This window comes from Peromyscus eremicus, chromosome 19 (assembly GCF_949786415.1).
Source record: "Peromyscus eremicus chromosome 19, PerEre_H2_v1, whole genome shotgun sequence".
Taxonomy (NCBI): Eukaryota; Metazoa; Chordata; class Mammalia; order Rodentia; family Cricetidae; genus Peromyscus; species Peromyscus eremicus.
This window is the reverse complement of record NC_081435.1, coordinates 68,467,862-68,484,245: the sequence shown is the minus strand read 5'-3', so window position 1 is coordinate 68,484,245 and position 16,384 is coordinate 68,467,862.

Here is a 16,384-nt window from a genome sequence, read left to right as displayed (position 1 = left end):
ACTAGTTCATTACTCACCAAGTTCTGCCCACCTGGCATCCTCAGTTTTGGTATGGTCCAGCCCTTGCTTCAGATACCACTACATCCTCAGTTCCCATCTGAAGCTTTCCTGAAAGCAGAACTTACCCATCATAAGACATGGGCTGTCACAGAAGGCAGATGTCAGAAGGAGACATGGGAGGTGACAAGGTGCTCTGGAGAGACAGTGTGTAAACACAATGTGCTTCTCTCTGAGTTGGTGCCTGTGCTGCCTAGGGGAGGGCTGGCAGTCCTCAAAGGTGCAGACAGGCAATCTATTAGGCTGTGCCAAAAAAAAAAAGAGAGTCCTCTCAAATTGTTAGCAGACAAATAATTTACTGGCTTTTCGCTGCTGAGCAATGACCTCACAGTCTCGCATAAAGCATCAAATGGCAGGAAGTCTGCCACCAGGGTGACTCCGAGAGTGTCTGTCTCCCTAAGAGTCATGGCTTACAGCCTGGGCTACTTGGCTTCTTTGCCTCTGGTGCCAGGTCTCCAGGACAGAGAGCCCACGAGGTCTTCAAAGAATCCGTCTCTAAGGAAGAAACAAATATGGAAAGTCAAACCAGCTTAGGAGCTAACCACATGCGGGTTGTCTTTTCAACCACTTTCTTGTCCAGTTCGTTCAAAGGAAGGAGAACGAAAACTTAGAACAGGCCTCTTGCAGCTTCAGATTGTCTAACCTCTGCTCCTGACATTGCCTCTCTGGGCATACGTCTTGAGGATGTGTTTGTTCATATAGCAGGGTTTTGTTGGGCCCTTCTCTCAAAGGTTGCTCATGACCCAGTGATGCTACAGAATAATCTCCATGTAGTCTCATCCTTGTGGACAAGCAGACAAAACAATTCAGGAAAACAAGTGGGTATGTCATAGTCAGTGGAGAAGTGGCCAGAGAGGGGCCCGGGAGGTGGGGGGGGTCTTCAGCTGCAGATGCTCAGGTCCAAAGGCATGACTGCAAGGTCTCCAGCTGCAAGTGCACAGGTCCAAGGATATGACCTTGAGGTCTTCAGCTGCAGATGTTCAGGTCCAAAGGCATGACTGCGAGGTCTCCAGCTGCAAGTGCACAGGTCCAAGGGTGTGACCGCGAGGTCTCCAGGTGCAGATGCTCAGGTCCAAGGGTGTGACCACAAGGTCTCCAGGTGCAGATGCTCAGGTCCAAGGGTGTGACTGAGAGCTCTCCAGCTGCAGATGCACAGATGGGTTCTCTGTAGGCTGTAATGCACAGCATCTGTCTACAAAGGTCTCCTCCATGGTTCACTTTGATTCAGTCACTCATTCTGCAAAAGCCAGGGTAAGAGGGGAGAAGAGGCACACACAGAGAGAGCCCTCATGTCCTCACTCACCAAGAAGCTCTGGATATACCGTGACTATAACTCCTCTAGCTCTGGATATACCGTGACTATAACTCCTCTCAAGCTCCCAAGAAACTCAACTTGTAATAGGCTCTGAATCTTGGGGTGTGGGGACTTGAGACTAGGAGTAGCTGAAGAAATTCACTGCCTGCTGATTCTCGCCTCAGCAAATGGCAGAACTGAGGGTTCCCTACAGGGCTTAGTGGCAATGGAGTATCTATGATTACCCCTGCATTGTCTCAGGGCATTCAAAGGCTCAGGGGGCTTCCGGCCCAGCAGTGTGATTCCAGACCCATGTGCCATCTCTGACATTCGTGATATCAAGACCCTGTTGCTTCTTGGCCTATCCACATCCTATAGTGTCTAGGCCTCACCACAGTAGCACAGCCCTCACAGCCTGGGCCTGCTCTTTCGGTCAGGCGTCAAGGGTCAGTACCCCCAGCTGCTGGCTTTTCCCTGCTCTGCCGCTGAGCACACAGGGTTCAGGGCTGCTCTGAGGAAACTCCTGAGAGGGAGCCCCAGTGTCTGCTGAACTTCCTTCACTCGAAAGTAAACCAGAGACCAAAGGCTGGTTGGAAAACGGAAGAAAGCTGGCCGAAGAGATGGCTCAACAGTTAAGAGGTTAAGAGCGCTTGCGCTTGCACAGGGCTCAAGTTCTGTTCCCAGAACCTACACTGGGAAGTTGGCAAATACCTGTAACTCTAGCACCAGGGAAGCTAACACTCTGGCTTCCACAGCACCCAAACTCACCTGTGTGCGCGCGCGCGCGCGCGCACGCGCACACACACACACACACACACACACACACACGCTAAGGAAATTTAAAGGCACACACAGGGTGGAATCACAAGAAATCAAGTCATCCCAAAGGCCTATGGAGTGGGTACTGGCCCACCCCACCCCCCCACCCACCCCCACCCCCACCACCCCGCTACTCCCTTTACTGGACCTGCCCAGGCAGAGACAGAACAGGACTCTGAGCCAGGGAGCATCACTGAGCCCATCAGTGGACCAGTTCAGATCTAGCAGATACTCTTGGAACAGACCATCCCTGGGATGTTACAGCCTAGTCCATGGCACCGAGCTGGATGCCAGCCTGAAGCTGTTGTCCACAGAACGCCTTCAAGACACCTCTGAGGGGAGACTGCCCTGCTTGCTCCAGTTCAGCATTGCCAGGGATATTCTTTGTGACTGTTGACAAAGCATGAACTGCAACACCTGAAAATGTCTTCCCAGAGACTCCCTACTCCCCACAACATACCTGGACAGAGGCCCAACCAGGACCTGGCAGCTTGAGGCACAGATACTGGGTTATTTTCTTCTCAGACCCTTTTTGATGGGAAATCACAGGTGTCTCCTTCACCATACCCACTTTCATGGACCTCCAGCTCCGGATGTCACAGGGGCAGAAAGACAGACCTGCCACCCCTATACCAACATGTACTCTGCCCACCAGCATCACCCCCGATGCTCAGCAGAAGACATCTGCATTCTCTCATCTTGCAGCATGTATAGTCATGATAGCATCCAGACAAAACGGGAGCCACTCAGAGACCCCTGTGCCCAGGAAAACCCCATGCGGTGCTCCAATAGGCAGAAAAGAACCTGTGTGAGTACTGAGTTCTCAGTACTCTGCACCACATCTTAATAAAATGGGGTCTTAGATCAAGGTGACCTTCAACAGGACACAGACAATGTAACTGAACCCAAGCCCGTGCACTGAGTTGGAATTCAGCTGCTAGGCACCAGCTGGCCCTGACCCATCAGCATCGTTGGCTTGCATGTTTCCTCAGGGTACCTTCACTCACACAATGTGTAGACATACTTGCTGTAACTCTAAAATTAAAGGTACTCAGTACATGGGAAAATGGATGGATGGGTGGAGTTAGGTCATGGGGAAAATATATCATCTTTTATTTCATTTTCCTGTTCTTTCAGGAAAGGTCACCAGATGAAGATAAGGCAGTGAAATGGCTACCATCTCCCTTCCTCCACTCCGTTTTCCTCTCTTATTCCATGTTAGTGAAAATGTGTGTTACAGAGTAGACTGAAGCTTGCAGTGTGGCAATGACATCTAAGATGTCATCGTCCAGTAGTGGCGACCCTCAATCTCACAGGCCCACACTCTTGACAGCCCCAGAGGAATCAGATCCCAGCAGAGCAGCAGAGGACACCAAGATCTGAGGTGAGAAAGGAGCGGCCTCCTCTGCCTGTGTGGAGGGATGATGTCGCCAGAATCAGGGGTACTGCAGATAAGCAGACAGAAAACAAAGACAAAGGCGTAGAAGTTTCTTCCCACCCTGAACTGCTGCTGGCTGGGGCAATGTTTAATGCTATCGATTCTCTTTCTTAAAGGTCATAAATTACAGGGACGCATTATTAAGGTACTTTGCTGGCCCAACCTTCTCCAATTATCTACAGCCAGCCCCAGGTTTTGGGGATGTTCACCTCTGTTATGAAGTCCTCTGTTCCTCACAGCCAACCCCACCCACCTCTGTGGGCACTGGAGGGGAGTCTCCATCCTGGCTGAAGCTAGACATAGCCATTCTGTGGCCACACCTGAGGTGAGGGGAGCACCTTCTCTTCTGGGAACAAAGAAGTCCTCCCCACCAGGGACTGAAAAGCCAGCTCTCAGCACAAAAGGAGCACAAGGGTCCAGGTGTCTGGAGTCCTGTTACCTGCTGTGTCATAGCGAAATGAAGGACAAAGGCCTCTGAGACCTCCCAGAGCCATTTCAAAGCCACACTACAACCCAGCACGGTGACACACACTTGTAACACCAGCACTTGGCAAGCTGACGCAAGAGATTGCAAGGCCAACCTGAGCTAGACAAAGCTCCAGGCTAACCTGGCAATAGGCAAAGACATTGGCTTTTTTTTTTTTTTTTTTTTTTTTTTTTTTTTTTTTTTTTTTTTTTTTTTTTTTTTTTTTTGGTGAGGGGGTTGTTTGTTTTGTTTTATTTTTTAATTTAAAAAAATATCACAGTGTGGAATAAGACCACTTTCAGGCAGGTTGTGAAGAAAGGATAATGACACTGAGTCAACCCTGGCTCACAAAGTATCCTGTCACCTGCCACTGTTTAAAACCAATAGGGAGCAGACTGGACGAAGAGTGTAAGGGACGCACGCACGCACAACTTGGCTACCTTGCACAATGCTCTGTGCCCCTGGCTGGACCATGTCCTAAGGTGGCCCATAGGCAGATGATGAATTTGTCACCTTTATTTTGAGAGACTCATTACATTTCTATCTGTGATCTCAGCGTTCGGTAAATGATACGGGATGATTTATTATTTATACAGTGTCCTTCATGATGAGTGTCCAGAAATTTTAGCAGCAAGAAGGAGGAAGAAGAGCCGGGACTCGGCCACAATGGCAAAACCTTTCTACTCACCTTAGTCAGGCAAAGTCACCCAGCATCCCCACCCTTATCGGGGCATGTCCCAGCCCCAGGGAACCAAGCACAGGTACACAAGTGCCATAGCAGATCCTGAGCCCTTGGGACTCAGTCAGGGACAGCTGCCCTCCTGTCTACCCCATCACAAGGGTAGCCCAGACACAGAGACTCAAGTTCAAAGCCACAGGGCACCGTGCATGCTGTGGGGTCTTTGATTTTTCTGTGTTGCTGTTTATTCTGGGAGGCAGATAAGACTAATTTTACTGCAGTCGAAAATCATGCAAATATAGTTCAGGAAGAGGCATTTAGTTCTTTATTGCTCTTGCACACAACACAAATAGGACCTCCAGAGCCAGCCCGGCTGAGTGTTTTTTAGTGTTATTCCACTATACAGTACATCACAATGTTAATTTTCCACATTACTTCATTCCTTCTCCAGACCATATTTTACAAGAGAGAAAACAAACTGCTTGTAATTACACTGCATGCCAGGACAAATTAAGTCAACACGCATTTTTAATGCTTCGGGCTGTTAGGGTACAAAACAAAGGACTTCAGTTAAGGTCAATATTAGAGTTATGCAATTGCCCAGGGATACAAAAGACAAACCCTTGATTGAATGTGGGTAAATGGAAATGGCTCCGCTCAGTGCCGCAGAGGCAGACTCTCAAAAGTAAGAGGCCGGGACATGGTTCCTATTTTATATTCATTTTCTTAGGGATGGATGTGCATGCCAATAATAAAACAATGTTAACAAACTCACAGAAAAATCTGTCTTGTCATTAGCAGGAACCGGTGTCATCCAGCAGAGAGTCTGCTTTCTTCCACACCTGCCTCTCACCAGCCATGAGGTCCACGGGACCACAGACAGTGTGGCTCACTTCCTCCCTTACTCCTCAACTGAAAAATGGAAATTGACAATGTTTGACAAGATGTGGAACAGAGAGAGGAGATGCCCTGTACAGGATGGGGGTAGGGAGAAAACGTGCGTGCATATACAAGAATGACCTCAGTGTCAGTCCTCAAGTACTGACTCAAGAAAGGGTTTTGTGCATGAGTGGGAGTGGGGGTTTTTTGTTTGTTTTATTTGTTGTTTATATTTTTGTTTTTGTGTTTTGGCCAAGCCTCTCACTCTCCTGCTGTCCTAGAACTCTGATAAGTTAGGCTATCTAATTAGGGAGCCTCAAAGACACCACACACACACACACACACACACACTCATCTCCACCTCCTCAGCACTGGGATTACAGGGCATACTACCACACTTGGATTTTCTTAACATAAAAATTCTGTATTCAACCTAATCCAGCAAGTATTGCATTTTCTATGGTAAATACAAGGTGTTGTTGTTTTTTTTTTTTTCATTACAGTAGAATTAACAAGGCAGTACCTAATAAAGTCACTAAATTTAATTACATATTTTTTAATTATTTGGTAAGTATGTAATGATATTTTCAGCTGCTTAAATGGAGTTAATGTCTACAATAAATACAATTTTACTAAACATTGAATTTTGTAAAAAGAAGTTTAAAACATTGACATTTCTAGAAATAACAGAAAGCAACATGTAAAAAAACTGGAGAACAATGTATTCACATATCTGAAGTGGTATTTGCTCTGCCCATTACTTTGGGCTATACAGTCCGTATTCGACCTCTTAGAAAGAGAGGAGAGAGGGGTTATATGTTTCCTTCTTCCTTTTTTCCCCTTTTTTTAATCCTGCCATGATCAGACACCAGACAGCCTGGAAATTGAACCCTGGTCCTCTGGAACATCAGTCCATGCTCTTAACCACTGAGCCATCTCTCTCCTCTCTTCCCAAAGTCTGTAGTGCCTCTCTGCCATCTACTGCTCTTTTCCTTTATATCTGCCCCGTCCTAGAATGCAGACTACCACTGTTTAAGAGTTATTTGGGGACTAAAGTATCTATGTTCCACTCTCAGTTAATCCTAGAAATGGTCTAAGTTTTTCTTACATTTTAGAGATGTAAATAATGGTGGCTGAGCCATCACTTGGTGAAGGTTGAACACGACAGTCATTAAAACTTGAGTTAGGATTTCAGCACAGGACCATCCAGCTTTAAGTCTATGCATGCCTTTTGTTGTTTTGGGGTGGGGTGCCCACTCACCATCCATCGAAGACTGGCACATGACATTTTCTGACTTTTTTTAAACATGTGTCCTGGAAAATCAAACTCAGATCCTCATGCTTACAGGGCAAGAACTTTGCCAGTTGAACCATCTGTCTCCCCAGCCCCAGGAGCCACATTTTAATTGAGCCAAGGCAATGAGAAGGCATCAGCAAGTGTCTGATGAGACTCGATCGGGAGAGAAATAAGGGCATGAGCTGTGTCCAGTGCAGAAGGTGGATGTGGGAAGGCTGGTTGAGAGCAGAAGACTCTGTAGCCGCAAATGACATCCTGGGTACATGCTCCGAAAGGTGACACCACTCATAAGCCCCATGTGCTCCAGGATATGAGGATTCACTTTCCCCCTCTCAGGTAAGCTAGGACTATCGGATCTCACCTATTTTGTGGGGACTTCCTACATCTAGCCCTTATTAGTGCTCATTCTGTAGCTAAAAATTCACCTACTTGCAACCGACTTGTAAACACTTTAAACTTTGTGACCCCACAGCCAGTACCCTGCCCTTTGGCAGTTGCCTGTGCACTCCCACAGAGCAGCAACCACACAGCAGCCTGCCTCTCTTTCCCTACTCTCCCTGCTTACATACTCCAACACTCAGACTATGAACATGCATTGTTCACCTAGGGCAGTGGTTCTCAACCTGCAGTCCTTTAATACAGTTCCTTATGTGGTGACCCCCAACCATAAAATTATTTTATTGGCTACTTCATAACTGTAATTTTGTTATTGTTATGAATCACAATGTAAATGTTTGATATGCAACTCCTGTGAAAGGGTTGTTGGACCCACAAAGGCGTCATGACCCACAGGTTGAGAACCATTTACATACGCTTTTTTTTTTTCTGCTTCTTCTTGGTGATCTTGATGTTCTAAATGGTCCCAAGTACAGGACTCGAGCAATATCTTGCATGCTCAGCACTGTGAGGCCATGATGTGCCTCACAGATGTGCATTGAGAAATTTCATTCAGACAGTTGGTATGGGTTTTATTTTAGTGTGCCAATAATCCACATTACATTGAGTAAGACATCATTAAACAGAAATGCACAATACAGGTGGCCCAGGGGTGAATATTTGATGACTAGAGACCTATAGGAACCTGACCTAAATCTATGGACTTAAGGTCCCCTAACTCAGTGTCTACTGTGATCTTAGAGATCATAACTACCCCCAATAAACAACAAATAAAGAAAACATATGTTTTACATTCATATACAAAGATGCTCATGCTTCTGCATGTATGAACTATGACCTTTATTGTACAGAAAGGCTGTCAGAGCAAAGATAAAGACCACTACAGGAACAGAGTAAGAAGGGCACCAATTGATGGCATCCTTGATACCCAGTCCTCCCTGTGGTGATATATTGTGTACCATAATAAACTTGCCAGAGGATCAGAGGACAAAGCCAGACACTAGATTATACATAGAAGTCAGGCAGTGGTGGCACACATCCTTAATCCTATCACTCAGGAGGCAGAGATCCATCTGGATCTCTGTGAGTTCAAAACCACCCTGGACTACATGAGATTGACTCAGTCTAGGAGAGAAACAGAGCCAGGCCATGGTGGCACACACCTTTAATCCCAGCACTTGAGATCTCATGCTTTTGCTTGGAAGCACACATGCCTTTAATCCTAGGAAGTAATATAGTAGGGTAGAAAAAGGTGTGAGGAAATAGGAACTCACTTTCTTTAGGCTAAAGATTTTGTAGAGGTAAGAACTAGTAGATGGCTGTTCTGTTTCTCCGATCTTTTAGCTTTTACCCTGATATATGGCTCTGGGTTTTTTATTAAAAGACCTTCTAAGATTCTAACAACATCTGGCGCCCAATGTGGGGATCCTCAGGCAAGTTTATTAGGAGACACAATATATCACCACACCTCCTTCATCCCCTAGATGCTATCCTAACAAACCACAAAAATAAGAAAGGCACTGTATACTCCAACTGTCCCTGTCATTAAGAAAGAGAGAAGGAAAGCCAGGCGGTGGTGGCGCATGCCTTTAATCCCAGCACTCGGGAGGCAGAGCCAGGCGGATCTCTGTGAGTTCAAGGCCAGCCTGGGCTACCAAGTGAGTTCCAGGAAAGGCGCAAAGCTACACAGAGAAACCCTGTCTCAAAAAACCAAAAAAAAAAAAAAAGAAAGAGAGAAGGAGAGAGAGAGAGAGAGAGAGAAGAAAACCTGTAGCTCACACCTACTTCCTGTTGTACTATGCAGAAAGAGGCTTTAAATAACCTCAAAGGGTTATTTTCCTTCCCCCTTACTTTATTATGTCCATAAATTCACCAGAATCCCCCTCCCACCATGTTTCCCAACAAAACCTCTTAATGCCAAGATTTTCAGGTGTTCTGGAGTCTTGTAATTGGCAGTAACATTTGCTTTTGGAACCCAATTTTCAGTTCTCAGATCTGGTCCCAACAGTCGTGCAGGTGAGTAGATGGCTGAAGTTCATGCTCACATGCTTCTTCCCTTCCAAAGAAAGAATTGAGGTGTCTTGTCTTCTGTAATGAGGACTGAGCTGGGCTGTGCTGAGGCAAAGCTGTGTCAACATAGTGTTTATATTTTTATTGTCTAAACAAGAATCTTTATATTTCACTGAAACAGGACCTGGATTTTAACTTTATATTCTCATGAAGAGACATCTGATATATATTTAGAACAATGAAGACTTGAACAACAGCAACAAAAAGAAAGATGACTCCATTGGCCATTTCTCAAATCTGCAACCACCAACGGAGAGACTACTTAAATGACAGAATTTGGTCACAGTCCACCCTGAAGAGCTGATGCCACAGCAAGATCTGAGGTAGTTTGTCTTACTTAGCTGCAAATTCCCTGGCCATTTCCAGCATCTCCATCATGAGATCAGCGTGAAAGAAGAGTCATTATTAGAAAGTCAAACTCCCTCCAAAAGTAGCTGTGACACACCGACAAACCCAGGGGCCAGCCCAGTCATGCCAGCAGAGGCCTTCATGCTGGTTTCTCACTGTGTGATCAGTGGGAGCAGAGCAGACTCCCAATGCCTCCCACAGGCCACCACACTGTGCATATCGGTGTCCTGTGTCCTATCCAGTCTCCCAGGACCCAAACAACCATGCAATCCGCTAAGATTTAACTTTGTTTTGCAGAAGCAAGGTTGATACTTATGACACATAAATATTTATCAGTGTGTCAGCATCATTTCCTTGAAACAGCATTTATCTCTGGGTGCTTAAAAAAAATAAGATAAACAAAAGGCTCCTGAGTAAAAGGCAGTGAAGGCAGAACTGTTTGCATGAGTTCACACTTAGCTCCTTTGGAGAAAGCTAAGAGCTCCCCACAAGAGCCTCTGTTCTAGGCTCGCCAGGAAGATGGTGCCTGGCCCTGGTGGAATAAAAACCCCCAATCTGGTTACAAAGCCAACAGGAAGCACTGCTTCAGTGTCAAAGCCCTTCCCAGGTAGCAATGCACCCCCAATGGCCAACTCTGCCCTCAAAATCCCCTGTTCATGCCATTCTTCTCAGAGGAAATTGTGTGAATGTGTGTACATGGAGTGTTTGTCCAGCAGCAGGTGCTGTGTAGGCGTTGTAAAGTACAGAAATATCTGAGGCCATCCAAAAGAAAATGAGGTGATTAAGAAATTATAACCTGACGAATCACTTGACAACAGAACATCAAAAAGATATTGAGATAGGAGGATCTACCAAGAGTAGACACAAAGAGACAGGACAAAGTCAAGGCCAGCCAAGCATCTGATGATGATGGCTGTGTGGAGCAAAAAATGTAAGTTGTGTGTAAGGTACATCTCTCGGCCACACATAAGATGCAGCATGGTGCTTTATTTCATCCCACTCTGTTTGCTGCGTTACAGTTCGGTTGCTGGTCATGTTCCACTCCTGCATCATGAGCCTAAAGCCTGAGCACCACTGAAAAAAGGACAGCAAGGTCACCCTAGACCTGAGCCACCAGAGGGCAGCAATAGAGAGTGCCCCCCCCTTTCCAAAGAGCCCAGGCCCTTGGGAGGGCATGTCCATTCTTAGAGGGTGTCATTCTGGCATAATTGTTTGCTACATGGGTTGAGTGGAGCCACTAGGGACCTGGGAGATCTGATGCAGTTTTCCAGCTCAGAACCAAAAAGATGGCTAAGTGGATAAAGGAGCTTTATGCCAAGCCTGATGACCTGAGTTCAATCCCCAAAATCAACATGATAGGAGGGGAGAACCTACTCCTCAAAGTTGTCATCTAATCTCCACACATGCACCACGGCTTACTTCTATACACACACACACACACACACATACACACACACACACACACACACACACACACACACACACACACACAAGTGCTAGCACACACATGCACATACACTATGTATACATATGCAAAATGTTTTAATTCAATTTAGGTTAAAATAAAAACGGTATAGCATCCTAGGCACACAGCATCAGGAACCCTCCCTAAACAAGGAACGGTGACCAAGCTATCTTGTACATGACTGTGCAGCTGAAGGAGCACAATCCTTGGGTCCTCATCTGCTGAAGCAAAGCTAATATTGCTGCACAGTGCCTGCCTCCTTATCCACTGAGGGTCAGAACTATGCTGGCACAGGCCCTGGCTGTAACCAGCTTTGCACCATACAGTGGCCACTGATGTTGAGCCCGTTAAAGCTACTGCTAACATTGCCGATCCTCACCACTCCACAGCCAGGGTGAGCATGGAGCATGCCCAGATGAAGTCCTCATTGGACTCTAGCGTGGAGTGCTTCCATCTCTTTGTCACTCATTCTTTTTACAACAAAACCTTGGCACTAACTGTTTCCTCCTTACATGTGGATGGCTCCTCAAAATCTCAGCTGTTCAGGTAGTGTGTCTTCACACAAATCTTGCCCCCTTTGCTTGCAAAGAGAGAAAAATAGCAAATGTAAGAGCATATTTTAGAAATCAAAATCTCATTTAGTCCACCACTGGCAAACTAATGAGTTTTCAAAGTCAAAAGTGTGACATGGCTCAAACTCCAGCAACCGAACCTATCTCCAGAAAATGGTCATCACACACTCAACTGACCAAGTTTCTGGAATTCTCAGGTTTGTTACTGATTTTTGTAGCCTGCTGCTGATTCATGTCATGTATTGTGTCTCAAAGATACATCACTACTCCTGACACAACAGTAACATACTTCATTGAGAATAAAAAGCAGTCAGTTTAGCCGGATGGGGTAGTGATTGCCTGTACTCCCAGCATCTTGGAGATGGAGGCAGGAAGATCCAGAGTTCAAGTCAAGCATCGGTTTGGTAGAAAGCTCAAGAGCCAATCTGTGCTATGCAAGATACTCTTTTAAAAGAAAAAAAGAAAGAAGGGACTAGAGAGATCGCTTAGCGGTTAAGAGCACTGGCTGCTCTTCTAAAGAACCTGAGTTCAATTCCCAGCACCCACATGGCAGTTCATAACTGTCTGTAATTCCAGGGAATCCTACACTCTCATACAGACATACCTACAGGAAATATACCAATACACATAAAATAAAAATACATAAATTTTAAAATATATATTTTTTAAAAGAAAATAAATAAGAAAAGCAGTAAATTTAAAAATTCAGAGATATCAAGTCTTAAAATGATTGGTGATATTAAAGCATAATACTTTATAACATTATTAATTTTTTGTGTGTGTATGTATGTTTGTGTGTGTATGCACGCATTTGTGTGTGTATTCATGTGTATGAGTGCACACATGTCAGGACATGAGTGTGGACGTCTGTGGACAACCTTGGGGGTCAGTCTTCACCTTCCTCTTTGTCTAATACAGGGTCTGTTGTTCAACACTGTGCATGCCAGCTGGCTGGCCCACAGGCTTCCAGGGACTCTCTTGTCTCTACCTACCATCTGTAGGAGCATTGGAATCACAGAGGTGCTACCACATCTAATTTATGTAGGTTTCAGTGATTCAAACCTGGGTCTTCACATTTGCGTGGCTAGTGTTTTTCCCACTGAGCCATCTCTCATTCTCACTGCTAATTTTCTGAATGGAAATGCTCTCTTTTGTTGAAGTTCCAAATTTACACAGGGAGATGGTTGAGCTCCAATACCTCACACAGGGAGGAGCTCACTCATACAGGATTTCCTTGCTGTACCCCTAACTGAGGTGTGTCACTGGAAGCACACATGGGCCCACATGGCCCTCACTGCCTAAGGACCTCCCAGACAAAGAATTCCATTTTTAAGAATCTAGTTACTAAGTGTGAGAGCAGGAATGTGTAAATTGCCCACATAAGTATTTCTGTGCTGCTGTCTGGCTCTGTATCTCCCAGCATCCTCTGCAAGGTCCCCATCAGAAAGAGGAACTCATTGTTTACGGTCTTCAGATGTTACCTTCAGTAAAAGACACTTCAAAGGGTGCATGTGGGACTCCCCCCAGTCCAGCAAACACTGAGGCCCATGGCTGTGATTGATGGACCTCTCCCAGATTTAATAAATACAAGCCGCTGCCCAGATCTCCTAATGGGCTCCCAGCTCATGGGTGGCCTGGCTGGGCACAGCTTGAGAATGAGATGGGCTGAAGCGACAATCCAGGCCTTCTTTTATTCCTTCCCAAATCTCCCTTTGCAGAGCATCAGATGGTCTGTTAATGTTTCCTCCTCAGATTCCATGATGGTGACTTCATCCTCCCTCGGAGGACGATCCCCATAAAGATCTGCTCCCTTCTTCTCAATATCAAGTTGCCCAAATGGGTCCAATGAGCATCTTTAATTAAGTACAGAATGTAAATATGTTTGAATGTTACCTTGCCAAGCACGTTAACAGTGGGAAGGCTAGATGTTGTCAGTCCCCCCCCCCAGAGAACAGCCAAGCACAAGGCCCTCTCACATCACTATGTGCATCCAAGGCAGGGCAGTAGCCAACAGCCAGCCTTTCTCACCATGCTCACTCAGGGAGCTTGGGAGGAATGCATCTGGAAGCGCTTGTCTGGGTGCAAATTGTACCACTGTGTCTCTGATAAGAATGGTTTTGATGCCCCAGATCCTCAAGCCACCACCCTGTAGGACAATCTGTCCCCTAGGTGCATCTTCACTGAAGGAAAGAAGAAAACGTAACTTGGAAAATGAGGGTTGCATCTGCCCTTGTTATAAATCACTTAGGAATGGGGGCAGAGGGAGCAATACTAGCCCTTGATGAACTAAGGGTTCACATTTCCCCCATTTGACAAGAGCTAGCTGTGTAAGACCTCAAATGTCTCCTCAGCAGCCTCGCCTATCTGCCTCACCTCATCGTTGACACATGGACGTGGCAGTCCAAGCGTACTCTTGATAGACAAGCACGTACCGGGGATGAACTCTCCAAACCCTGTCCATGGTTTGGACATTGGAGATGTACACAAACTAGACTCATCTGAAGCAGGAGGAGGTTTGGGGCCACTGTTTTGTGGGCATTGATACCTTTCCACAGGGCTTGCGAGGATGTTCAGAGTCTGAAATCTTCAGTCTCATGACAGTGTCTAGAGCAACGTGGGTAAGTGGCAGTTGGCAGGCTGAACTGGTGACATTCTAAGCTTTTGTCTGGGTACTGAGTCACTCTTTTCCCAGTAACCCTGAGCAACCACGTTCTCACACAAATCAACTTAGACATGCACTGGCTAATGGTATGCCAGGGGTCCTTTGTCTCATGGCAAAGCCAGGATTTGAACCAAATCTGGCTTCAAAATCAGCTCATGGAACCACTCTGCCATGATTGGATAGCTATCCTCCTCCTGTGTCCAGACCGCCCATGTGGGGACAATACAAACCTCCAACTCCCATCAAAATAGGATCCCTAACGTTTGGGAAGTCTGTGCTACCTATCTCCAGAGGCACACACTTTTCTTGGGAAAGACTTCGTGGGACATTGTCCCTCTATCAAGCTCCTTCTACCACCACCCCTTGCATGTTAATTTTGTTTTTTTTTTCTTTTGGACAAGTAATGGAACATTGTGTTTGACTGCTCAAGACCTAAAAAAGGTAAGCTAAGACTTAATATGCAAAAATTAAAAAATTAAAATCCTACAGCAATGGTTTTAAGGGTTATGGCAATTAAGTACACAATTATTCCTAGTAGCACCCAACAAGAAAAAGTCTTTTTCTTTAGAGGAAAAGCATTCAATAAAGACAGTTTTAACAGAGATGAGGACCATGGAATAAGCCAAGTTCTGAAGATTCTTCCCAGAAGTAGCATGCTGAGAGCTGTGCCGTGACTGCTGAACTCAGAAGAACTTTGTTCCAACACTAACATGAACAGAGAGGGTACGTGTGTATCTTTATATGACACAGAGGACTCATTTTGCAGACCTAAAATGTAAACGCAAAGTTAATAAGTAAGCCACAATTGAGCATGCCTTGAGTTTGTTGATGGAGAGGGACGGACGTCTCTGTGGTCCACATGGTTGGTGCCTGGGAGGAAATGGACATGTCCAGCTGTGTGAGCCTACACTGTAGTTTCTCAGATGAATTTCAAGGAAGCACACATTATAGGGATATAGTTGAATGGCTAAGTATTTGTCCAAAGGATCAGTGACAGGTGATGTCGTTCTGTATGCTGTGAATATATGTTGCTCTGACAGGTTGATAAATAAAACTGTTTGGGCAGTGGTGAGGCAGAATAAGGTTAGGTGGGGCATTCTAACTACAGAGAGAGGAAGAAAAAAAGAGAGCAGAGGAGATGCTGCTAGCTACTACCAGGAGAAGCAAGATGTAAAGATACTGGTAAGCCACAATCTACATGGCAAAGTGTAGATGTATAGAAATGGGTTAATTTAAGATGTAAGAGCTAGCTAGCAAGAAGACTGACATGGCCATAGTTTAAAAATAATATAAGCCTGTGTGTGTTTATTTGAGTCTGAGTGTCTGTGGACCAGGCGGGACACAGGAAAACCATTCAGCTACAGGTCAGCTTTACATTGACATCTAAGCTCAAGTGTAAAGAGAACGCATTTAAATACAGGATTAAAACAAGTTAAGGAAGGGAGGAAATGTTTTTGGCTCTCAGCTTGAGGGTACAGTCCATCAGAGTGGAAGAGACATGGGACAGGAGCTTGAGGCAGCTGATCACACTGTAATAGTGAGAAAGGGAGAGCGATGAATGCTGGTACTCAACTTGTTTTCTGCTTTTTACACAGTCCAGGACATCAGCCCGTAGAACAGCACCACCTATATTTAGGATGAGTCTTCCCACCTCAATTACCTCAGTCTAGAAACTCCCTCACAGACATGCCCGGAGGCCTGTTTGCTGGGTGATTCTAGAGACTGTCAAGCTGACAATCACTATTGGCCATCACAGAAAGCAATGTACATCTTGCCTTTAAGGAGAAAAGTTGCTCTATGAAGATGCAGCTGAAGAGGGGACAGGAAGGCAGCCATCAGGCACTTATCCCACACTGCCAGTGAGTCTAGATTCTACACTAACACAAGGAACTCTTACCAACAGCAGCCTGCTCACCCCAAGGGTTTACATGCCTTCAGTCAA